Below are 25,684 nucleotides of genomic sequence, written 5' to 3' on the forward strand. Positions count from 1 at the left end.
GGCAAGGTTTTGGGGGGACCAGAGTGTACCGGGCACTGGAATTCCTGGTTGGTGGCAGTGCTACAAGTACTAAGCTGGTAATTAAGCTTAGAGGAATTCATTCTGGTACCCCATCTTTTGGATGCTAAGGTTCAGAGTGGGGGTTTATACCATGACAGGGTTACAATTAGTCTTTTTGGATTCACCTTCTGCAAACATGCGAACAATAGTGTATGAGTATTCACAGAAACTGGTTTTTAGATTCACATGCATTAAGTCCCTGCAACAGAAATTCTCTCTTATCTAGTCAAAGAACAGAAACAATTCTATGTATCTTTCTTACCTAGCCAGCCAAAACTAAACACAAATTGAATAGCTCTTGCAGGTTGCAGAAACTGTCTTTATTTTGAATCTGATAACCAAGATTTTTCTGCTGTTTGTGGACATTACACATCCTATGGCTGTCTCTATACAAACAATGGCTTGCCCAGGGCGAAATGTACCTTCTCTAGACCCATTGTTTTGCACTGTGGTGAGGGGTCAGCTGTGCATCTGACTGCTGTATTCTGTTCTCGAGGTGGCAGCAGTTTTGGATTAGGAAAAGTATATAGAGTGTATCTCAAGCACTTTATGAAGGAATTTATACTGAAGGGAACAGAAGTCTGCATTTCAGCTAATATAGTGTGAGTGCAGTACAAATGCCTAGGACAGATAGATGGACAGATAGATATGAAAACCTCCCTCTATCCCTTCATCTGAAACTTCCTCTTACAACTTTTGCACAAACAGCTGGAAAGCAGAATATAATTAACTTAGTTTCTAATATGCCAAATAACTTAATATGTCAAAAATAGCCATTAATTCATTTATCTAGAATATTTTTAGATGAAGCAATTGATTTATATGTTTCATTACCTTTTCAGGTAGATGGTACTTGATTCCAAACACACATATCATCATAACAAACTTACATATCATTTATGGAAAATATATTTCCACCCGAGAAGTCTTATATTTTATTAGTGAAAATAAAAATATAATGTAGTTAGAATAAGGTAGAGATTACCTAAAAGATAATATATTACTTAAAAGTTAAATAATGATAACCAAAAGTTCATCTTTCTAGAAAGCTATCGTCAAATCTTTAAGCCTCTAGAATCCTCTCAGTAAGTGAAATTACAATTATTTTGAAGACATCTTCAGTTATTACAGAAACACTATAAATACTTCTGTTGTAGAGTCTCCAGAACTTCCTTCTTGATTGCTCACTTCAACTTTTTCTCTTGAGAACTGTCAGGTAAAAAAGTGGTATAGGATATATGGTTGAAAACAATTTTAATGTACCTCCTTCTAGACCTATCATGGCCCACACCTTCCTCTTTTGCCAATTTTTTTTTTTTTTATGGAAGGACCTCAGCATGGGCACAACCCACCATGGCAATGCATGCTTTTGTGTGGTGAGAATAAAGATCATCAGGCTTTGTGCCTGTCAATATGCTAGATACGGGACCAGATTCTTAAGCAAAATTTGCCTAAGCTGCGCAAAATGGACAAAATTGCCCACAAATTGCCAGCAGGGCTCCCCTGCATCCGTTGGTGTATGGGGAGGGAAATGTTGGGTGAGGGCATACTGGGGTGAAGAGAGGCAGAGCAGAATGGAGCTCTTCCAAACCCAATCTTTTACTGGTTTAAGGTCACAAAGGGACCTTATATCTGTGATGTAAGGTAGAGGTGCTTCTCAGCAACTCTAATTTACACTGGGGCTGGGACACATGGGATCAGGAAGCTGCCACCATCTCCTCGATTCTCACTCCTCCACAGTTGTCAAAGTTTTATCCATAATTAACATGCATCAACATTTTTCATAAGATAATGCCTCTGGGGATGTCTATGCTGCAATAAAAAAAAATCTGCTGCACTGAGTCTCAGAACCTGGGCCAATTGACTTGGGCTCAGGATACAGGGCTAAAAAGGCACTATAGATGATTGGGTTTGGGCTGGAACCTGGGCTCTGAGACCCACCCAGCTTTTGGCAACTGAGCTTTAGCCCAAGCCCAAACATCTATGCAGAAATATTTTACCCCACAGCCTGAGCCCTGCGAGCCCAAGTCCACTGACCCTGGCCAGCCACAGTCATGCATCAAGAATTTTACTGAGGCATAGATGTACTCTCTGAATACAGAGAACAGAACAGGTATACAAACGTATTCATACAGATTAAGAACTGATCAGCACCTGCATATTATTATACATGATTCCTTATAATAAATGAGCCACATGCAAATGAAAAGCTGCTTAGCAGAAAAAATCAAACATATAACAGATTCTTTAGAAACATGGTAAGTCAGGGCTAAATTATCTCATTACAGACATGAACAAGAAAACAGTTGCATAGTTTTTGGGCCTCATCTTTATTACACCATCAAGGAGGCAGTGCCTGCAATGATACAGATCTCAAGATGGCCTGCAAAATGTAGGCAGGTCCAAGTTGGTAAGAGACAGCCTCACAGATCCCTGGCCTTCTGCATGACTGGAGCCTCACTCTACAGCTGTCTTGGCCCACACTTCCACCTTCTGATAATGTTTGGTATCTGGTCCCCACTCTGGGCACATGCCACCTTGGCAGTTTATACAAGCCATAGGGGAAGTTACTGCTGTTTGGGGCAGCAGTAACTAATGATGATAAAAGCATCAAATGTTGCCCTGGAGTTCAAAGGGAACATTTATACTGAGTAACTGTTTCCCTGACTCTTCCCCTCCCAATGTTTCATCCAGCCACAAGAGGATGAGTTCCAGAATAGCTGCTGCCAACAAGAGATGGCTACATGATGGGAAGGATGATGCTGCATAACAGCCATTATCCCTCCTACCTTTGCTGTTTTCTACAGGCTATCTGGGATTTGGATCCACTTCCAACCACACACAGGGAGGAGTATATGCCCCTTGGCAAGCAAAAGGAAGGAAGAGGAAGGGATTGCACATTTACATGGATGACAATCATCAGAGGGGTAGCCGTGTTAGTCTGGATCTGTAAAAGCAGCAAAGAATTCTGTGGAACCTTATAGACTAACAGACGTTTTGGAGCATGAGCTTTCGTGGGTGAATACCCACTTCCTCAGATGCATGTAGTGGAAATTTCTCCTCTCTTGGTTTTCACACCTCAACTGCTAGAACAGGGCCTCATCCTCCCTGACTGAATTGACCTCGTTATCTCTAGCTTGCTTGCTAGCATATATATACCTGCCCCTGGAAATTTCCACTACATGCATCTGAGGAAGTGGGTATTCACCCACGGAAGCTCATGCTCCAAAACGTCTGTTAGTCTATAAGGTGCCACAGGATTCTTTGCTGCTTTTATGGATGACAATAAAATCCAGAGTTATAGTGAATGATAACACTGATTTTAGAAGGGATATTAAACCTCATGTTTCAGGGATCCAGCCAGTCTTTAATAGAAATCAGGATGAGACCCAATGGAGGGGGGGGGATTATCCCACATCTACCCACTGTGGGATTCTTATATCTCCCTCTGAAGCAGCTGGTACTGGCCACTGTCAGAGACTGGATACTGGATTAGATGGAATTTGAGCCTGACTCAGTATAGCAATTACTACTTTCCGATTCTTTATGGTTTTTGAGCCTCTAATGTTCCTGTTTTCAATCTTTTCTGTACAATCATGAAGAAAATAAACATACATTTTAAAAAAAATGAAAGGTGAGATTCTCATGTAGCCCAATGACAACAGAACCTGGAATTTTAAGAAAAATAACCCAAACTGGCAGACTGAGCTGGAAAGTTGGGGAGTAGAAGCCAGGGAGGAGAGTTTTTTCTTAGCTATTCCCAGTGTGCCTTCCATTGTAGTATCTAGGTCCTTCCACCTCTGCACTGAAAGTGGGTGTATTGCAAAGAAAACCAGATTATTACAGGGGAGAGAGGGAGAGATAAAGGCAGATACATGGATGCATTGTAAAAATTCTTAAGAAGGCATAAAGGAGGAAAATAGGGAAAAAATCTTTTCATTTGGAAACAGCTTTATGCTATTCAATACAATTAAGAGAATACTTAGGAAATAATCTGAGTTGAGAAAAAGAGGGAGTTCTGGGGGAAGGTAGACTGCAGAAACTATAATTAACAGTTCATTTAATTTGTTTAAGCCTTAGGGTATGAGGTCTCACCCTTTGGTGCATCGTGTGAGCACAAAGTGACAGCATGTTTCTCTAGTTGACCCTGAGAATTAGTTCTGTCAGGAATCATAAAAGGCCACTTGAAGATTAGAGTTCTCTCCTCCTGAATCGTAATCCATTGTGAAAATCCATGAGGAGGCAATATTGCATTAGTGAGTTGTAGGAGAGCTTGGAAACTTGAGACTTGTAGTTGATAGGACACCATCTGTATGTGTTCCTACAGACATTTTTTATTGTATGCACAGATACGTACGTATATCTATAGGTACATGTAGAAGTACCATATGTGTGTTGTGGAATCATTAATTCACACCTGGTTAAATTGTGATTTTTATTTGGTTTCCTACCGTGGAACCCAATGGAGAACAGTGAACTGCTCTGCTAAACACTAATGTCTGTGACTCTACATCTGTTATTCCACCAGAGTACAACTCATGCAAATAAGACACCTCTTCTGGAAAGCATCCCTTTTCTGATTAAAAATTGTTCTGGGGAAAGTGTGACAGTTTTCTGAACTGTTCAAATAAGAATTTATCTGCAGGAACAGACTAGTACTGTGATAAAAAATAACCAGCAGCATTCAGCCAGAAGAGGGTTAAAATAAGTAGCTAAATATCCAATAAAAAATGCTATTTTTAACCAAACAACCCCTTTGCACCCTTACAATTATCTCCAGCTTCAACACTTCTGCACAGGTTATTTTTTCTGCTTCTCCTCATCACCTTCCTCACCTAGGACCAGCAGAGGGAAGAGAGAAATGGTGATATTCCCTTTCAGCTCTCCCAACAATTCTTAGTCTGCTTAAACCTAAACCAGCTGGATGTTTCTGCATGAGATAATTAAGAATGCTGACTTGACATTACCATTATTAGGTTTCGGAGTCAATGTCTATTTGAGAAGAATCTCTCTCAGGACCAGCGCTGAACCCCATGTAAATAAATGCAATTTCTGTGGAGGAACTAAGAGGTTTTGAAGGGAAATTCATCCCTGGAACCGGTGGACAAGCATGGACCACTTGGACAGTCTCTCTTCTGCCTCTACGACTGCTTCAGCAGTGGACTCTTTGGAATCCATTATAAAATTTAGGCCTGAGGATTCATGTAGCAGTGGATCTATAAGCCAGTCAGGTGCCCTGCTTCCATCATGCCAAACTCCTCTATGTGGTGTCCCTCTCAGAAGCCTATTCTCCCCAACCCCATGTGCAGCACAGAAGAACCATCATACCTCACAGATATCCCTCATTATGAGGAGTGCTATTCATTTTATTCCCAGATACCTATGTTCTTCATACATTTGGTGCCCCCATACTTTTATTGTAGAAGATTATTTCCCTCAGAAAGAATCATTTAACTGAGGATATAGAAAGAATTTCTTACACGAAGGGAAGAAATCCCACAGCATATTCAATGTCATGCATGAATAATTTTTTGTCTTTCCAATTTTGGGGCTTTGTCAAACATTGTGTCCCTTGCCACATTGAGAGGTATGGGAACATGCCTGTTCTCGTGTTAGGTCTTCAATTCCAAACAATATTTAGGCCTTCTACTTTTGTTTTGACCTGGCTGTAGCCCCAGCACTGCATTGGTTCACATCCAGAACAGTAATTTGGCAACCTAAAGGGCTAGATACATAAGCCAAGATTTTCAAAAGTAACTAGTGATTTTTAGATGCCCCAATTTTTGGTTGTTCAACCTGAGACTCCTTCAAGGACCTGAATTTTCAGAAATTGATGAGCACCTGCCCTCAATCAGGGCTTTGTTAGTATCTCAAGCTTAGCACTCCAAAATTGAGGTACTTAATATTACCAGTCACTTTTGAAAATCTTGGCCTTAATTTTTTTTAAATTAAAGCTTAAATATGGCAGAAACTTTTGAGGCCAAAGTAGAAGTCTTAGCATTGCATTCTACCTAGTGCAATATGGCACCTACCCGGGAACCTACTAATATCACCCCCTCCTGTGTACATCTCCTGCATACTTAACCAGACTGATTCCCTCTTACCCCAATTCCTCTCCTCTGCCTTCAATTCCCTCTTGCACCAAATACTTTCCAGACTAAGAATGGACACCACAGCTACCTATGAAAGAATGGTGGATTGTTACAAAACGATTACATTTTTATATATAAACAGGGTCATGTGCTGCAGATAAGGTTGCAATGCTATTTGCATTATAACCCCCTTCCAACCTCTTTTTAGATCTTGATTACTAGAGTTGGTTGGAAAATGGAAAGAAAGGTTCCTCAACAGCTTTTCCATTTTTTGGACAAAATACCATGCCAATGAAAATTTCCCCATCAGCTGTACAGCTAGCTGAAAAACAGAATAAATCATCATGAACATGTGCATATGTGCCCGCCACTGTATTTCATTGTAATGGAAATTTCCCAACCAGCTCTTCTCAGAACTTTCTAATGCATCTGGATTCTTTGGTCTTAATTCTGAGATGATTTTTTTTAAATCAATCAAAATTCCATGTCTTGGCCTATTTATACCAGGCTACTGCTGCTATCTCACGGTTCCCTAGACAAGGGGGATTTTCTCCCGTACGTACTTCCCTGCAGTCACTATTAGAGCCAGAATTGGAGTAACAGTAAGCATATGGGTAAAGAGCAGCTTTCAAAGACCCTCCCAATTACTGTCTTAGCTTCCTTGCATCAGCAGGAACTTCCTGCTGTGAGGGCGTGCTTTGGCTTATTTCTCCACCTCTGCTGGACTTCTGATCACCATTTCTTCTTCTCCTTCAGACCAATCACAAAGCTGTAATACTGTACAGACAGATATGCAATTACATTAGAGATTGGATTTTTAAAAATGTACTGAGAATTAAAATGAAGTGGTCAGCTCTCCCAAGTGTGTCAGATCATGGGGTTATCGTGTTCTTTCACTTCCTTCCCAGTTACTGTTAGGTATTTCAGCTCAATAAAATTGCCTGCATTGTCAGGGCCAGGTCACAGGCAGCCATACCTAGTGGTCAGAGCTGCAATCCACGGTCAGGAGTTAGCCAGGACACACACCAGAGATCAGAACTACAAGGCAGAACTCACAATGCCAGAAGTCAAGCCAGGGAAGTGGGAGCTACAAGGTACACAGTCCAGACTAGAGCGGATCCCAGTTGTTCAAACAGCTTCCTGTTCCCATTGCTGGCTTAAGTAGGACCAGCAGGCCAATTGGCTGCTCTGGAACTCTGCAAATGGAGCACTGGGGGTGGAGCCTTAAACTGGGGCTGGGCTTCATGGGTCAACAGTTGTCAGCAAGCAGCCAAGTGGAGGGTTGTTGCGTGGCTGCTCCTGTGGACCCAGGTTTGAGGCACTTCAGCAGACCTCCCAGAATCTAAACAGTGTGTACACTACAAAATCTTTCTACTCAAGAGTGACAAACATCGCAAAACATGTGTGAGGATGGTTTCTATCATGATGCCCGCAGAATTCATCCAGGTGCTTTTGGCTAGACAGATGGTGAGCCACATTGGGCATACAGCTAGTGCATGCAAAAACATGGGGCCTGGGTAGCGGTCTCTGCCTCGGACTCTCCTTGCTGGTGGCTCATTGCTCCCCACCCTCCCTTCTTCCCCACCCCAACCTGTTTATTGTTTTTCCATCCCTCTACTGCATCTTGCCATTTTTTGTAGATTGCAAGCTCTTTACTCCAAGGTTTGATTCTTTGCATATATGCATCATCTAACACAATGGGTCACTGATCCCTGACTGGAGTCTCTAGATATTAATGTAATTATTGTTTATAATAATAGAAAGACAAGGTAAGTGACACCTTGGACCAGCTTCTGTTGGTGAGAGAGACAAGCTTTTGAACTCACTCACCTTGTCTCTCTAACATCTTTGGACCCACACGGCTACAACTGCATACAATAATACTACTCCATTTCAGCTTTTACACTTTATCTGGTACGCTATTTGTTATTTTTTTTCTTTTTAGTTTAAGGCATAATTTTTCCTCATTTGCAGTATTTTTTTTTCTCATTTATTAGATGAGACACTGTGTGGTTCCCCCAAAACCCATTGTTTAAAATATGCATATTCTAGTTGATCCGTCAAGATTCCTAATCCTGAGCATATAGCATAGTGCCACTTATTAGATTATCCCAGGCCTTTACATTACCACAGACTGTACTTATACTGGCCCCCTGCCAACCCTGACTATGGTTAAGCAATGTTCAACTTTAGAAGGCCCCCATCTCTCCCACCCCCTTAACTAATATGACAACCATTCTGAAGAGCAGCTTTCTCACCTGGTATGTTAAACTGTGGAAAGTCACTGTGAACATTGATGCTGTTCTCTCTATATTTAGAACTGAAAACTAAACTATTTTTTCAGGTGCAATAAGATCCACATGAAAGCCCCCTAATGTGTAGAGGCTCTGTAATAGTATTTTTAATGGAACAGGTCCATTAAAGTTATCTAGGAGTGTTAAAAATAAAAGCCTGGAAAACAGGCTTTGTTAATTGAACCCAGTGTTTATCAGTGGATAAAAACACACACACTAGCTATTCTGCCAAATACCATGTGGTACATTTCTCATTCTGAATATTATTTCAGTTGTTTGTAATGTCATTGTTTCACTGCTGGCAGTTTCATGCTTTAATTCAATGTTTTCCTTTTGCACACCTACTTCGACAAAAATGTGACAAACTGATGTTTTTACAAGTATCTATAATTTGGCCCTTAGGAATTATCTTTGCATGTATGCAAAACATGCAAAGATACTTCCTAAGGGCCGAATTACAGAATGCTCTCAGAATTACAGAATGCCCTCAGATGCATGCATGTAGCTGCCAATTAAGTAAAGGGCAAATATTTGGCCCTAATTGCCTGTGGGCTACAATGTCGTTTCTCATTATTTCTGCAAGTGCTAGAAAGAGCAAGGAGCTAGTGCAAAGGCACAAGTCCTTTGTATGAGCAGAACCCCAGCTGCTTTCCCCCAACAGAAATATATGCATCACAAGCTCCATGAGTACAATTTGGGAGTAGCCGCCTGTTGAGGGAATGGTAGGGCTCTGTAACTTCTGTGCTAAAAAATAAATAAAAGTATATTTCCCAGTTGGTTTTCATTCATCTTTACAAGAACTATACATTGCAATAAATATGTTTGTACTGTCCACTACATTTTTAGGATGTTTGGAAGTTCAACGCAACAGAATCATGCTGATTTAAATAAGTTAAAGTATTTTAAATGTTATGAATTGAGCTATTTAATTTGGAGTCATCAAATGTTCATTATCATCAGCTTATTCTAAAGAGACATTCCAGGATTCCTTCTGCTACTGGTATTACATTTTTATCTGCTACAGCCTCAGCGGTATCAGTTTCTAAGTGTTTTCCATCCGCTCAATTCACAAGCCATGAATCACACGAGATAAAGACCAGATAGTCACATCAATGGGAACCAATACTAGTGGGGCACTAAACACCAGAAGTAAATCCGCATCTGCCTTTACCAAGCTGAATCACAAACAGTCCCCACCTACTATGATCCTTCTTCAAATAATTTCTTCATTTACCTGAGGTGCACTTCCTGAAAGAAACAAATAGTTTTGACTTGAGTTATTCTCTCATTAGGATTTGTGAAGGAACTAAATGGATTGGAATGCTTTTCAATAAGACTCTTCCTTCCATCTCCCATAAACTATTACCTACGCTTGTCCTGATGTTTGCCTTCTCTTACTGTTTTCATGACCTTTAAACAGATAGCCTTTTTAAGCCATTACCAGTACTCTGTATTAGCTTTCCAAGTGGAATTTGGAAATATATTTGCTATATATTTGTTAATGATGTTAAATACGAAGCTAGGACTAGATTTTCAAGAGTTCAGAACCCAGCAATTCCCAAGTAAGCACCTAAAAAAGTGTCCATATTTTCCTTCGTGGGTGCTGAACTTTTGAAAATCTGTCCTAATTATGGGTGCTGAGCATATTTAGAACTCTGGTCCCTAGAGTCTAGATGCATATACCTAGTGGGCAAATAGTATGTTTCAGGTGAAAACCTAAGTGATCAGTTTAGTTAAATTATCATTCAATATACTGTAAACAACAATCAAAACGAACATGTATTTTAAACTTAAGATATGTGAATTTGTAGTTCCACAGGACATATCCCATTAATTTCATGCTTAATTCTGATGCGTCCTACATTTTAAAATGAATTTCTGTATAAACAGAAAAAAGTCTATTTTTCTCATCATATTAGTATGTCTTAGGTAGATCTTTTTCTCTCACTCAGTAAGGGTAGATAAATACCATCTGAGGAAGAAAATAAGGCAATAACATTTAAAAATAGCTTTTTCTATTTTATGGCACTCATTATGGGCTTCACTAACAATGTGTCTGAGTTGCATAATGGAGTGGGCCCAGCCATCCGTTACCTGGTAGAATTTTTTAATGAGCTGTAACTAATTCTGATACACAAGAAACTTACTAATTTACATAGGGCCAAATTTATGTCGGAATCTCAAAGACTCTATACATATTTATAGCCAAATTTTTGCTTGCAAGTTCATTTCTGTCCACAAGAATAAAAGTGTATGTAGAAGCGGCATTTGGGATGAAATTCACTGTAGCTACTGTAGTTAATATGCAATTTGCATATATAGATTGAATTTTTTTTTCTTTTTGCAGGTGCAAATTTAGAGGCTGTTTTTCAGCATGGGGTCATGCCTCCTAAACTTCCTGAAAACTAAGAAGTGTATTGCATTAGACATTAACATACTGTACCACAAAAGAGAAATGTGAACAGAGAAAACATTACAGGCACTTTTCTCTTTTTCCCCCTCAAATTAGAATTGGTTCCCCCAACTTTTCTCCCTTTGCTACATTTCTGCTCTCTCCTTCTCCCTCCTCCCATCTCTATATCTGACTTTGACCACTCTGTATCTTGTCTGACCACTGACTAATATGCCTGATGGATAGAATAAAAACTTTGATGTAAGAATATCAATCTTGGGGGAAAGCTAATGCATAGAACACTCATCTGGGACATTGTAGTATAGCAGCTCTTCTACGAAGTAGCAAATAATCTAAAAATGGGTTCTGTCCCTACAGCTATAGCAGTTGGGGCCCAATCTTCCCTTACCAACACCAGTCAAAGCAGGATTGAACCCTTATTACAAAACAGCTTCCAGCATTATATGATAGGAAAGTGAGAGAGAAGCAATGGCGTCTTTTGAAGGCTCAAATTACTATTGAGAGAACAGTTAAACTGAAACGAAGGAGATTTAAACATTTTTCCATAATAGTCTAAATATTTCCCCACGTTGGCACCCACAACATAGTAATTTGTGCAGTCAGAAAACCTGCATTTTTATGTACAAGTTGCATTTGTGGGAGTGCGGGGAAAAGAGCAGATAGTTGCCTGCTTTGCATGCATAAGTACCTTTTATTTGAAAAAAAAAAATACCCAACATCTGGATGGAAATGATTGCAAGCACAATCTTGAAGGCGGGGTTGAGGCCTTTTCAAAAATTTGTCTCAATGTGGTTAATTCATCTGACCAAAATTCATACAACCTGAACAGTGAAAAATCAACTCTGGGAGCTACAGAAAAGAATTTCTGCAGCCAGTGCATAATGAGACCTTAGATTCAAAAGCTGCAAGGTGAAATCCTGTTGAGGCAGCACTGCTGTGAGCGCTGTACATTGACCACATGTTTATTTTATTTATTTATTTATTTATCGTGGCTTACAGAAAGCCTACGGCTGTTTCATTGTGTACCCAATGAAATGCTGTGGTTGTTTTCGGACGGTCAGTTTATATTTTCATTCTCTGGCTTCTGGGCTTATTTTGCACCTGGATACTTGAATCATTTTTTTTCACCTGTAAACGAAGTGTGCTTTTATATCACAGTTGAGCTGTTTGGGGACATTCCTTACCTAGTCATTCCTGGCTTGATGGGTATGAACAATAGTTACTTCCTTTGCTTTCTAGCTAACGGTGGCACACACATTACAATGCCAAACAGATTCATGCACAGTAGACCCAATTATAAAATAATCAGCATATAGTACTAAGTTTAATAACCAATGAAATGACTCCAAAAAGATACATAGCAGGAGTACTGTTAATTTAACTCTGCCAGCTGGCTCTAGGGATGTGGTCAGAGTGAGGGTGCATATGGCATTCACTTGCTCATGGAACCCTATTGATGGCCAAAGTCACAGGGCTGAGAGTCAAGATAATAATTTCAATTTCTTAAAATATAAAAATGGCAGGGATGAAGGTCACAGGAATCTCACTGAAGTGGTGGGATGGGGGGGAAAAGAAAGGAGAGTGCGTAGTGGGAACTGGCACTGGTAAATATTATAGTAAGATTGTTACACTAAAATAGGTAGGTATAGGAAAATATTAAATGACACATTAAAATTGCCAAGGGTGACAGATTTGTATTGTTTGAATTGTCGCACTAGTAACATCACTTGCTCTTAACAGGCGGAAATGAGTCTGAGTACAAGCCACATCAGCTGCTGATCCTGTATGGAGTGGGGCTTGGAAGGTGTGGCATAAGAAGACCATCTCAGATGTGATAGAATCTACGCCATCCTGATTCTCGGTGTTAACCTTGCAATTTGCACATAGATCTAATCTTTTAAGTAAAAATATGTGGAAAATGTCTCTCTCCTCCTTCCCCATGAAAACTGAAACACTTTCCAGTTGCTATCATGTCACTGGATTTTGTTTCCAGCATTTTGCCTCCAGTCACCACTGGTAGTAACAGTACAGAAGTAATTTTACACTACTAAATTCTTTTGAATATGAGCTTTCTGCCTTTTCTTTTTGTGGCAAGTATAGCAATAATGTGGTTGAATATGACCTGTTAAAGAGCAAATGGGTGCCAAAGGTAATATTTTCAGATGGCTATTTTCAAATGTATATATTAAAATAGATAAATATATTTTATGCCCCCCCTTACTGTACCTCTTCCATATGTTTCACTCCAGTGCTTTGTACTGGGCTTGTCCACTAACATGCGATTACCTATTTCACAAAAAGGGATGCCATGGCACACCTCCCCTCGTTTTTTTCATTTGGCAGGAATAGGTGCAGAGTGATGAGGTGAAGAAAGATGGTCCAGTGGTTCAGACTCCAGTCTAGGACTGGGGAGTCCCTGCTTTACCACAGATTTCCTAGTATGACTGCATAACCAGTCACTTAGCTTCCCTGTGCCTCAGTGAAAGGGGATACTAGTAATTCCCTACCTCTCTGGGGTGCTGGGAGGATAAATACCTTAAAGACTCTAAGGTTCTCAGAAACTACAGTAATGGGGGCCATATATGTACCTCAGATGAATAGGTTTGGCATAACAGCTGCTACTGTCCCCCCAACCAAGTATTGTATTACTCTTAATAGGTCACGTGACACAAATAATACTCCTCCTATTTCCTTCCGCTTTTTCTGTCAGAACAGAATTTTCTTCTGTAAATATCACCATTTATCCAGCTATGTTTTTAGCTAAGAAGAAATAATTATAAGAAATAATTAGATCTATTTAAAAAAAATTGTATAGAAATCTATGGATGTTGATTCAACAGCATGAAAGTGCAGCCTAATATAGAAATACAAGTGCAGAAAAATAAAATAATAGGTAACTCCACAGAATCAGAACACAATCCAACGGTGACTTAAGTACATGCCAAACTTCACGTCTGTGAAACTAATGGGACTTCTCACATGAATTGAGTATGTGTATAAGTATTAGTATAAGTAATAGGGCCTTATTCAGCATCCATTTAAGTTAATGAAATAATTCCCATTGACTTCAGTGGACATAGGATACATAGTTTGCAATGTGGAACATAGATTAAAGAGCCTCTGTCTGGAACAGAGATACTCTGTTTTGTCATTTCTGCTGCCAGGCATAAGCACAGTTGATCTGATTCTCTCTCAAAATGGTATAAATCAGAAGAAATTCCACTAAAAGGAACAGAGTTACATTGGTGAAAAACCAGTAAGATAAGCAACAGGTCCAAAGTATACATTACAAGGGACTATGCTGTTCAAGCTGCTTTTAAAGAGAACTCCCTACTGACTTCAGTGATGGCACAATATAGCTCACTGGATTTTGCTTCACAAAAAAATTACTGGCTAAGTAACATGATAGTTTTTCTCAATAGTTAATTACCATGAGTATTTGCTAAGAATTAATGGCTTCTAAAATTTCATGTAATAAAATTAAACTGGCTTTAGGTTAAGGTGGCCAAAAATGTGTCTGAAATCACTAACTTTTGTTTTTGTTTTCTTATAACTTGAAAAAAGAGCACTATTTTTTCCAAATGTGTACTAAAAAATTCACTGCCAAATAAAGACCTCACAGCCTAGCTTGCTTATTTTTTAAATATCTGAGTTGAATTATAAACATCTCAAAATAGAAATTTATAGTGGAAATGACAATTTTAACTATAAAGGTAATGTCATTATACTGAAGCCTAAATCAATCTCAGAAAAATGTAATGTATTGTAAATATATTTTGTTCACATTCTCCTAGCAGTCCTTATACCATTAACAGTGCAATCATTTTTTCTTTTAAGAAATATAGGGAAATTATAGACATCACGGGCTAAATTCAATATTGAGGCCTTTGTATTTTGTTCAGCTCTTCTACAAATAAATGAAAAATTAGAGAAGAGTATCTAAGGTAGGTAGAATTTTATTGCAGCATTATGTGGTGCAGACAAAGGATGCAGTATTTTGGCACATGCTTAAAATAAATAGAAAAAATAAGGCAAGCACTTAGGCATTATATTCTATAATACAGTGTATTTGATCTTTTCTACGTTCTGAGACTAAACAGAAAACTCTGCTGAAGATTAAGAAGGAATACTTACTTTCTTTTTTTTTTTTTTTTAAATAAAATGCTCTTTCACATTACATGTCATAATGGGACCAAAAGTAACAGAATTATATGGTATATAATAAATGTAAATAGAAATTGATGTCTCAAAAATGAACCACAACCATTTTACTAGAAGTGTTGAAATGTGCCACAGCATTTAATGTCTCTAGAAATCCTAGCTCAAAGTACAAAGTGAACCTTTGTAATGCTCTATCATAAATTTTAAATGTGTAACACTTTTATAGTCCTCAATCATTAAACATAATGGGCCAAATTCTGCCCTACCTTGCACCCTAATGGGGGATTACACAGAGTGTAAATCATAGCACAATTTAGTCCAGCAAGTGCTACTATTTTGTCATACTGATGAAAAAATTCTTTTTCTTTTAAGAATGATGTTTTCTGAGTTATGCAGGCTCATGATTATAATTGTTTTTTGCTAAAATGTTAAAATATATTTTTAAAGGTACATTTTGAAAGTGTTCTGTAAGAAAGTGTGTAATGTGTATATCAGATTTTAGTTTATTTAATTTTCACTTGTCATTAAATTGTATCTTTTATTACTGCTGTAAAATGTTCATTTTGCTTATTATATTTTATAACTTTTGGAAAGTAGATAGCCATTTTTAAAATTCTATTACTTTGTTTATTACACAGAGACATTTGTTTCCAGAATGTAATAATACCATGATAAAAATATGTCTGTTATGCTATGAGAATAATTTTGTCCTTTCCTCTAATAAGAATCAGAGGTTTGTCAGTATTTACAAAATAATATTCCAAGAGGTTTCGGCATTGCATTATAAATTAAAATAGTCTCTGCAAACCTATATCATTCCAAAACTCACTCTAAAATCTCACTGTGATTACAAACACAAATGTTTAGTTCTTAGGATTTTTTAATACTTTAAATGGCTCAGAGGAATATTTTAAAAAATATTGTAACTATTAAATTATAATTTTATATATTCATATAATCACACAATTTGAGAAGCATCTAGTTTTTTTTTAAGTGTATGTTTTATCTTGTATGTGGTAATGGTTGCAGGACTGATCCTGTAAACATTTAGCTATGAAACTTTACTCATGTGATTAGTGTCAATGAAATGCAAGTTTGAAGAATCAGCCCTTAGAATATACAATATATCACACTCAGCACATTTCTATATACCATTTTTCCTCTATCCTATCTCCAGGATTTGTCCAAATGAAAACACCATGGGAAGTATGCAGATGAAAATGGGTAGCGAAGGGGAACTCGATTTTATAAAATTTTCATATAAATACACAAAGAAACATTTAGTTTTATTTTGCATAAATTAAATATTAGCCATGTGGCAGAGTACAATGGAAATGCTGCAAATAAGTAATTTATTTTCATTCTTTTAAAAAACAATTTAAATAACAAGTCATCTAATTCATAGTGTAACTGTTTATTAAAAAGGGTTAATGATACTGTACATATTATTTTATTGAAAAGGTAGCTTTAAAAAGTCACCTTTCTTCTTAGAGATCACTGCTAAGATTCAGGGTTTATTTTGCATATTTTACCTTCAGCTGTTAAAAACAAGTTCGTTTTTAGTAACTTAAAGTATTTATGTTTTCCATAGCTATTTATCAGTCTACAATTAAGATACAATGTAAGGGGTCTTCTGGTTAAAAACAAACAATAGCTTTGCTTAATAATAAATAAGTCTTTTATTTGCATTGAGCAAACTAACTTATGAGAAATATTTCTTCACAATACCAAAATTATAAACCATTCACACAGAGTACGTTAATTTTCAATTGCCAAGAATATATTCTCAGAAGTTGTTTAAATTAACTTTTTTCTTTCGCTTCAATCACCTATAGAGAATAATAAAAAAAGGTAAAAGAGTTGTACTGTCACCTAGTGGATAAAGGTAGTAGGAAAGTCCACGTAGAATATTACCGCAGCTACTTCCAGAGTTTAAGAAAAATAAAACACACATACTTACATATTAATTTCCTAGTGGAAACAATTTAACATCAAGGATCAAACATCAAGGATCAAACAAAGCTTGACTGGCTGCACTGGAGTTACAACAGCAGATAATTTGGCCTCGAATGTACATTTTAATGATCCTTTGCTGATTATGAAATCTTTAGTAATATTAATGTATAATCTTTAGTAATATTTCCATTTTTCAAGGGCCTGCGGCTGTAGGGAGGAAGCTAAGTAATCATGACCACTAGAAACAGGAATAAGGTAAGGAGATGCAGTCCTTCCTTTTTTTCATCTTCCACACTGACCTACAAAACCCTACTATGCATCTACACTAACAGAAAGTAAAGCAATCAAACTCAAATCACTTATCTAATTTAGAACTGCATCCATATCTCCATAGACAAAAGGCCGGATTAGTCCATTGCTTCCGTCATTTTCTAAATTTTGAATTTTCAGCCAAAGAAGTTGGTTACATGTCATGGACCTGCTGCTGTATCGTAGATGGACATACCCCCATCCTATCGAAACTTTGCAAATTTTGCTTACATTAGGACATCAGGTTTAGGACGAAGGATGAAATTCACCTAAGGATGCTGGTGCCATAAAAACCTTCCAGTCCAACAGAACCATAGGGAAAAGCTGCAGAACAGGTATACAAGGGGACTCCATTCCACATAGCTCAGTGTGGTGGGAGGGAGGCAGGTGATATTAGGAGCAGTCCAGGGGTGGAGGCATGGCTGTTGGTTCCATGCTTAGAGGAACTAATTAAAAAAAAGAAGGCAAAGTATTTTTACAGAAAGTTTAATAAAATGTGTCACTGTCTAATAATTACACACAAGGGTCTGTAACAGAAGCAGTGGAAGGGCTTTGGAGCTGCTTTCCCCAGATGATCATTTCTTACAAAGTTCTTGCTGCATCACACAGTGAATACCTACATTCATTTTGTAACCAGTTATATAATTCTGTGGGAAATCACACTGGACCATGTTACCACAAGCCATTATTGTCATAAGAAACAACGGCATGTGCACAGGAACATTCTCAGAGACACCTCCTTGGTGTTGTATTACTTACCATTAAAACATTTCAGCCAGTTTGCCTTAAGTGAAGCAAACAAACTTTTTTTAAATGCTTTTGTCTGAGTATTTATTCAATCAACTAGGATCAAGTTTGGAATAAATGACACCACCACACTTTTTGGAATTCTCAAACTTGAAGTCTACAGCTTCCTAGTGACAACAACTGAAAAACACCAACTGCAACAATAATAATAAAAAAATAGGTTTCTCTTCATACACACTATCTCTGTTTTAAACATAAAAAGAACCTTAAAACTGAGCTGGAATGGAAATTCAAATGAGACCTGAAATACCAATTTTGGACTCAGATTCCAATTTAGACATATCCTATAACTTAGGGGTTTTCGGAACAATGTTTTGGTACAGGCTCATCTCTGAAGAGAAACCTTCAGAGGTTTCAACGTAAATGTAAATAAATTTAATAAAAGAGCATTTTTCATAACTTATGGGAAAATATTCACAAATTTATTTATGACATAATCATATTAGTCCCATCAAAATTCTATTTTGTAGTGGACATGCATCTCTTATTCCCTGGTCATCTCCTACATGGTAGGACACGTGGTTAGTTTAATGAAATTGTTTCCATTGAAAATCCAAAATACACAACTTGGAATAGAGCAGAACAGACTACCAGCAGCAAACACATTAATTAACAAGAAAAAGCTCTAAATTCAATGACTAATTAATTGTCCATGAACACAGAGCGATTCCTATTAATTCCTATTAACATGCATCTGACGAAGTGGGCATTCACCCACGAAAGCTCATGCTCCAAAAGGTCTGTTAGTCTATAAGGTGCCACAGGATTCTTTGCTCCTATTAATTTGTTCATTGTTCAGAATTACTTAACAAATGCTAATAAATGTTTTATGCAAACATATTTCAGCCTATGGATACCACATAGGTATCCACTGCTTCATGCATGTATTTGTATTTGCAATTGGAAATATGTGCTGTTTTGCTTGATGTATAAGTCACATGGTATATTTCTTTGCATTTACTTGATTGAGTATTTCTCCTATATCAGGTGGCTAGCAAAAGGGCTTGTTGTTACAAATTCATAATCCACTTTATCCAATTAGTCAAGAGTATGTCCTTACCATTTGTTCTTTCAATGAATATTCCTACAAGTAAACATGTTTGCTAGAATATTCATGGAAAGCAAACATCAAAGCGGCATGATCAGCCAAACCAAATTTGTTGAAAAGTTTGAAAAAGTGCTCACACATTCTCTTTTGCAGCATTCACCCAGCTCATATCTGGATTCTACAGAATAAATATTTTAAACTATATTAAAATATAGAGAGGTAGTTTTCATGGGTAGATAATTCATATATCTAAAAAGTATTGTGTATTATTTTGCAAGCAAATATAATCTGTCATTGGTGGCAATATAGAGAATTGGGACACTTTAGATCTTTACAGTTCAAGATGAACAAAATTTCTCTTCAGTTTCTGCTTCTTGCTCACAAAAAAGAGAAGGAGAGCCAACAGTTGCTCTCAACTAATAGTTCCTCCAATCCCAAAAAAGGAGAAAAAATGTAAATACAAACAATGTCTTATTTTCTATTTTTACAATATTTTGCAGCATGCACAAAATAATTCAATAGAGCCGGATATCCTTTTAATGGTTGGAGTAAGTGGACCTGGAAACAAATGTGTGGAAGGAAAACGAATTTTGATCTGCTAGTGAAGTTGAGTATATTGGACTGCTAAGGTTAACGAGTCCTGGACTGATCTATGAAGTAAATGCCAGTAGAACAAATGAAAGTTACATTACCTGCCGCAGATGTGACTTATTCAGCAGACTTTCCTGAAATTAATAGAAAATATAGAAAAGAGATTTTGTGCAACTTTAATTCCTACAGATCTGGCTAGTTGCCTCAGATGCAAATTGTCAGGAACTGAGAGTTGGAGATGTTACTTTTTCTGATATGTGAACAGTAGTTCACTCAAGTCCAAATCCTGCATCCTCTGAAGCACATATGCTAAGACTCAAAATGGCATAAAAGCTGCAGGTCTGCTGTGCAGAAGGGCCAAATCAGTGGGGAAGATGAGGTATTTGACCCATTTCCAATGTTCACTGTATGGAGCAGACAAATGTGCCCAATGTGTTTCTGCACTGCACATATCCAGCTGACTATGTCCACTGTTCCTCTCAGTAAATTGGAATGGTTGTGACTGGGTTGTGGAAGCACCTAGGAGTGGATTCCATAACTTTCAATCCCCGCAAAGTTTCTGTGAGTAAAATTTTTTTTACTCAGACTTTGCTCAGGGATCAGGGTTTTAGATCAATTGTTTCTTTCCTCTCATACCTGATTAAAAAGCCTAGGGCAGGGCCAGCACCAGGCAGCAGCATTCCAAGCTGGTGCTTGGGGCGGCATTCTGCAAGGGGCGGCAGTCCCTGTTGTTTTTCCCCCAAGCAGCGTGCCGAATTGCCGCCCCGGGCGGCGGGGGCAGTCAGTGCGCTCCTAGGGCGGCAGGCGCGTTTCCACTGCAATTCAGCAGCAGCTTCTATGTTTAGCTGTCCGGGGCTGCTTCAGCTAAACATAGAAGCTGCTGCCGAACGGCCGCCGCTGCGGAAATGTGCCTGCTGCCCTAAGGATGCAGGGACTGCTCCCGCCGCCCGGGGCGGCAATTCGGAGCGCTTTGGGGCAGCAAAAACTGTAGAGCTGACCCTGGCCTAGGGTTGAGAAATTGGGCTGAAAATCTCATGAGAACAGACTTTCCTGGGAGATTTCCTATCAGTGTTGATTTCAATAAGGCTGAAGAGATTACAGGAGCAATTTTCTCAAGGTATTTGCACCTACTGTCCCAGCCAAACCAAGAAGTGCAGAGGCATGTGGAGAAGAAAGTTAAAGAAAAGGGACATTTAGTAATCTTTAAAACAAATGTGCTCTCCACCCCAAAAACAACCATCACTGCCAAACACCCAACAAGTTTCTGTAAACACTGAGTTTTGGATGAAGATTTAGGACTCTTATTTTATTCACAGAATCACAGGGTTAGAAGGGACCTCAGGAGGTCATCTAGTCCAACCCCCTACTCAAAGCAGGACCAATCCCCAGCCAGATTTTTGCCCCAGATCCCTAGATGGCCCCCTCAAGGATTGAACTCACAACCCTGGGTTTAGCAGGCCAATGCTCAAACCACTGAGCTATCCCTCCCCCCAATGCAGGCATTGATCCTGCTACCTCTCGTATGCTAAGCGAGCGCTCTACCACTTGAGCTAATTCCCCGGGGCTTCAAATTGACTCACCCATCTTTAAGGAGGAGCTGACCCTGAGGTGTTCTGTCTTACCTCCAAAGTGATGGCAGAGGACAAGCAGGATCAGACGGTAGATACTGGTGGATAATCCACCCTAAAATTTTATATAACGTTATAGTTATTTAAAAAGAAACTTATCCTGACAAAAACACTGGATGAGGACAAAAAGTAACCAGAGGATTGATTTATGGACATAAACAGTGCATAGAGCACCATACTGGGACTCAAGAAACCTATGTTCAGTTTCCAGACAACCAGAGACTTCCTGTGTGATCTTGGGCATGTCACTTAATCTATCTCTTATTGCAGTTCCTTGCCTAAATAATAGGGATGAAGTTCATTAATGATTATGAGGCACTCAGATACTATGATGAAGGGGGACATATGAGTAGACAGATATCTAGGGACAGTAGGGAATGAGTGCTGCAGTGTTCGATTAGCCTCAGAATAAAAATCAGAACTTCTGTAAGTGGAGGTATTTAGAAATTGCAGAATCTTTAAGATCTTCCATCTCTAGTACAATAAATAAATAAATAAAATTAACTAAACAACTTGCTAACAAGCTGATAATTATATAAACTTCTACGACAGAGACCAGGAAAGTTGTAAATGCAAAATTACTTTTTGTAACTGTGTTAAATCTGGACTTAGCCTGTAATAATTTTAAAGAACTAAATGTAATTTATTCAAATGTGCTTGCTTTTTTATAAGTTCTGTCCCTGACACAAACGTGATAAAAGACTGGTGTTAAAAGCTTTTAAAACAGAATCAGGATCTAATACACTGCTGATGCCTGCAAGGCTTCTTTCTGCTTCCTAAAATACATTTGCATTAGCCTGTGTAACAGAACTATTATCATTTTAGAAGATGACATTTTCAAACACTGCACAACTGCAAGCAAGATACAAAGTTAGCTGCATATATACAAACCAGCTATTTAATTAGTGACAAACATCTTAAGATGCAAAACATTTTAACAATTGTTTAAAATGCATTTATACACAAATAAGCAGTTGCAATCTCGTTTTTCTGTATTTTTCTTGCCATATTTTTATTAGTGTTAATGAAAGGAATGAAAAATAACACAGGGATGAAATTTAAAGGAGTATCATCAATATTGGAATTCATTAGAAATCACCAAAAGTGTTCTGGGAAAACAACGGTGGGAATCAATTAGTAGCAGGCCAGGGTTTAGCTCTCACCAACAGACAGCTTATCTAGAGATACATTAACACTTCATATCAGTGCAACAGGTCAGTGGAAGAGGGCTACACTTCAGCAATCTGACTACATACCTAATATGCAGCCAGAGAATCGTTGTTTGGGCACCGGCTCTGTTATGATAGATGTTCTTAGCATATTGTTGGTGCAGGCTGACTTGCCCCGTCAAGCCTTTAATATTTCATGTATGTCTCTTCATGTTTCACTATATAACAGCTTCTTTTACTCTTCTCACCTCTGATGACACAGTCATTAAGGAACCTATTTCCTCAGTAATAGAAACCTTTAAGATTCTCTTGAGTCAAAGGTCAAACACAGTCAATTTATTCTTTAAAAAAAAAAGAGAAGTGCTCAGCTGCAAGTTACTGAAAGTTACTCACTACTTTACTCCAAGAAGTCTTATATTTTTCCTTGTCCTTTGAAACAACCCGTAAGTGATAATGAAATGCTTAAAGCAATAAGAAAGGGAATCAGATTTCATCTACCTGGACAGCCTGGCAGCATACTGTGTAACAATAAACAAGTGTTCTTAAGTCACAGCATTGCACTGGAAATGAGGCAGAACTTGTGTATTTTAACAGCTTTTTACAACTAGTAACCACTAGCGAATTTATTTTACTTTCTCAGGGAAGACCAGTGAACGTCCCTAATTTAAACTAAAGGGCCTTTCAGCCTTGAAGACAAAAAGCACTTCTGCTTAGCACCTGAGTAATAACATGGAATATGTACAGGTGAGTCAAGAAGACTGGAATCAAAGATAGTTTGTCTTTGGCTAGTCTGAAAAGTCTGACTCATTTCCAGCCCTGTGATCATTTATTATCCAGAAAAGAAAGGCTGGCTTTTTGCTCTGCAAACACAGTGGTGGTCTTCAGCTCATGATGAATAGATTTACCATGTCCGGTCTGAAATGCATGACATAGAGTTTTCCAGAAGTGTCCAACACATACATGCACGCAAACCCCGATGATGTTTTTAACGTATGTTTTAAGTTCTGCAGTATAGAAAGAAGTGAGTAACTACCTACATGAATTTTTCCCTCAAACTATTATATACAGTATACATTTTTGTAGGGTGACCAAATAGCAAGTGTGAAAAATCGGGACGAGGGTAGCGGGTAATAGATGCCTATATAAGAAAAAGCCCTGAATATTGGGTCTGTCCTTATAAAATGGGGACATTTGGGCACCCTACATTTTTGTGGGATATTATTTAAAATAACATTACTTAGAATAGTGTCATATTTTTCACAAATAATTTTGCTGGGTCATCACTGGCCAAATATAACATTTTCCCTTCAGCCAGGAACTACTTTTAAATTAGTTAGAGCATCTATTAAAATATTATTCTTTTGTAAAAGAAGAAAATGGAACTTCTAACAAGCAAAATGGTAATGTAAGAAGTATTTTCAGATAGCAGAAAAACTTGTGCTGTCAGATTTATTTTAAAATAAAATAATAATAATAATAAAAAAAATTTACTTTTTAGCACCAGAATCTGGTCTCATATATCCAGTGCATTTCACAATTCATCTTTTATAATCATTTCTTCTACATGTATCCACACAGATAGTAGCTGACTTCACAATATATACTTAAATTGATATTGTAATTTATTATCACCACAGGTGTGTGTGGTACTTTGAAGACAAATTAAACAAGACAAGGTCAATTTCTGGCCTGAAGATTTTACAATCCAGGATATAAAACATCACGTATTTGAGACCAGAATCTTGTTGCCTGATCTAAAGTCCACTGAAGTCAACAGAAGTCTTTCCATTGACCTTAATGGGCTCTGGATAAGTCATTGAAGCCACAACTATATTATAGCTAAGATGCCCATATTATCCCAAAACAACAACAAGAACAAAACCTGTCACTCCTTACCCAGTGAGGAGTCTGTTCTCTACAGTTGCACCCTCTCCTGACCTCCTGGGTTGGGGCTGTCACTGCCTGGGCACACAGTGGTGGTGCTGCAGCTGTTCTCTGTCCAGAAGAGCTCCTGCTGGTGCTCTCCCAGGGGCTTGGGTTGCAGCTGGGAAGAATGCTTCCCAGAGCCCACATCAGCACCACCTGTTGGGATAGGTAAGGAGAGCCACTGAGCATAAATGGGACATATAAGTGTCCCCATTTTCAGACTTCAAATTTCCAGAACTGACCACCAGAAAACTGGACATCTGGCTCCTTTTTAAACATCACAGGACCAAACTGCATGCATCCAGTTAGGGCTCCCGAACACCTCAATGGATATGAATACATTGGTGGCATGTGTATCTAAGCTGAGTGAATGCCCTTTTGAAAATGTGGCCCATTTTCTCCTTTTAAAACGTAGTCAGTGCTTTGTGGTACTCTATAACAACTTCCATACCTCATGGAAATAAATCTGGTGTTGGTCCTAAGTGTTAGTTTTAGTATTTTAAAATTATACAGTGTATAAACTTTGCACAATATTTGGATATACATTTGTGCATTAACGCTAAAGTAAGAGATAGTAGTGCCTCCCTTGTCCAACAATCAACAACACTAGTAGTTTTCTCTATAATAATTTTATTAATAGTTGCAAGGACAGCAGATAGTTATTCCTGAGCTTGCCAGGATGTGCCAAACATAGTTTTGCAAGAGCACCAACTGCTAATTAAAATCAGAGTTTTCCCCACAGGCAGACTATCACAGAACTAAGAGAAGCTTAACTGCCCTGGCAACAGTTTACAGTTGTCAGCATGGTAGCATAACTGTTCTTTGCAGTTAGAATAGTTTTCATCAGTGCATTGGAAGACAACAGTACCTTTTAATTTCAAAAATCTGTGTAGTTTTTGTTTGTTATGGCTTAAGTCACACATAACCCAAGATGGACACAGGGCACTAGAAAAAAAATTCAATACTATATAACCAAAAATTTAACTAATGCAAATACACTCTCTTGTTTTAAAAATCCTTTGAATTGAAAAGTTAGGATCTAGAAAAATAAAACTGATCACTATGTTGCCTAGTAGTCTCTGACAAATTGGGGTGGGAAAAGAGAGAAAGAAAAATCAGAACACTGTGTAACTATAGTAATAAAGAGATAAGAAAATAGTACAGAATAAAACAGAATGTGGTTTTGTCTATGGCAGCTCCTTTCATATCAAACTGTCTCAAATAGTAATC

At 38.0% G+C, this 25,684-nt stretch overlaps 1 protein-coding gene across 7 annotated transcripts in view; it reads right to left on the reverse strand.

The window, feature by feature from the left end:
• The window catches only part of SLC25A21 (solute carrier family 25 member 21), a 358,043-nt gene that overhangs the window by 179,927 nt on the left and 152,432 nt on the right, over nucleotides 1–25,684 (reverse strand). The window contains exon 2 of one of the 7 annotated variants that reach the window (XM_050953967.1): nucleotides 24,425–24,610. The exons of the other annotated variants lie outside the window; for them this stretch is intronic. The gene's annotated coding sequence lies outside the window, so the exon portion shown is untranslated. The remainder of the gene's footprint in view (nucleotides 1–24,424; nucleotides 24,611–25,684) is intronic. 7 annotated transcript variants of the gene reach the window in all.

This window comes from Gopherus flavomarginatus, chromosome 5, assembly GCF_025201925.1.
Source record: "Gopherus flavomarginatus isolate rGopFla2 chromosome 5, rGopFla2.mat.asm, whole genome shotgun sequence".
Lineage (NCBI taxonomy): Eukaryota > Metazoa > Chordata > Testudines > Testudinidae > Gopherus > Gopherus flavomarginatus.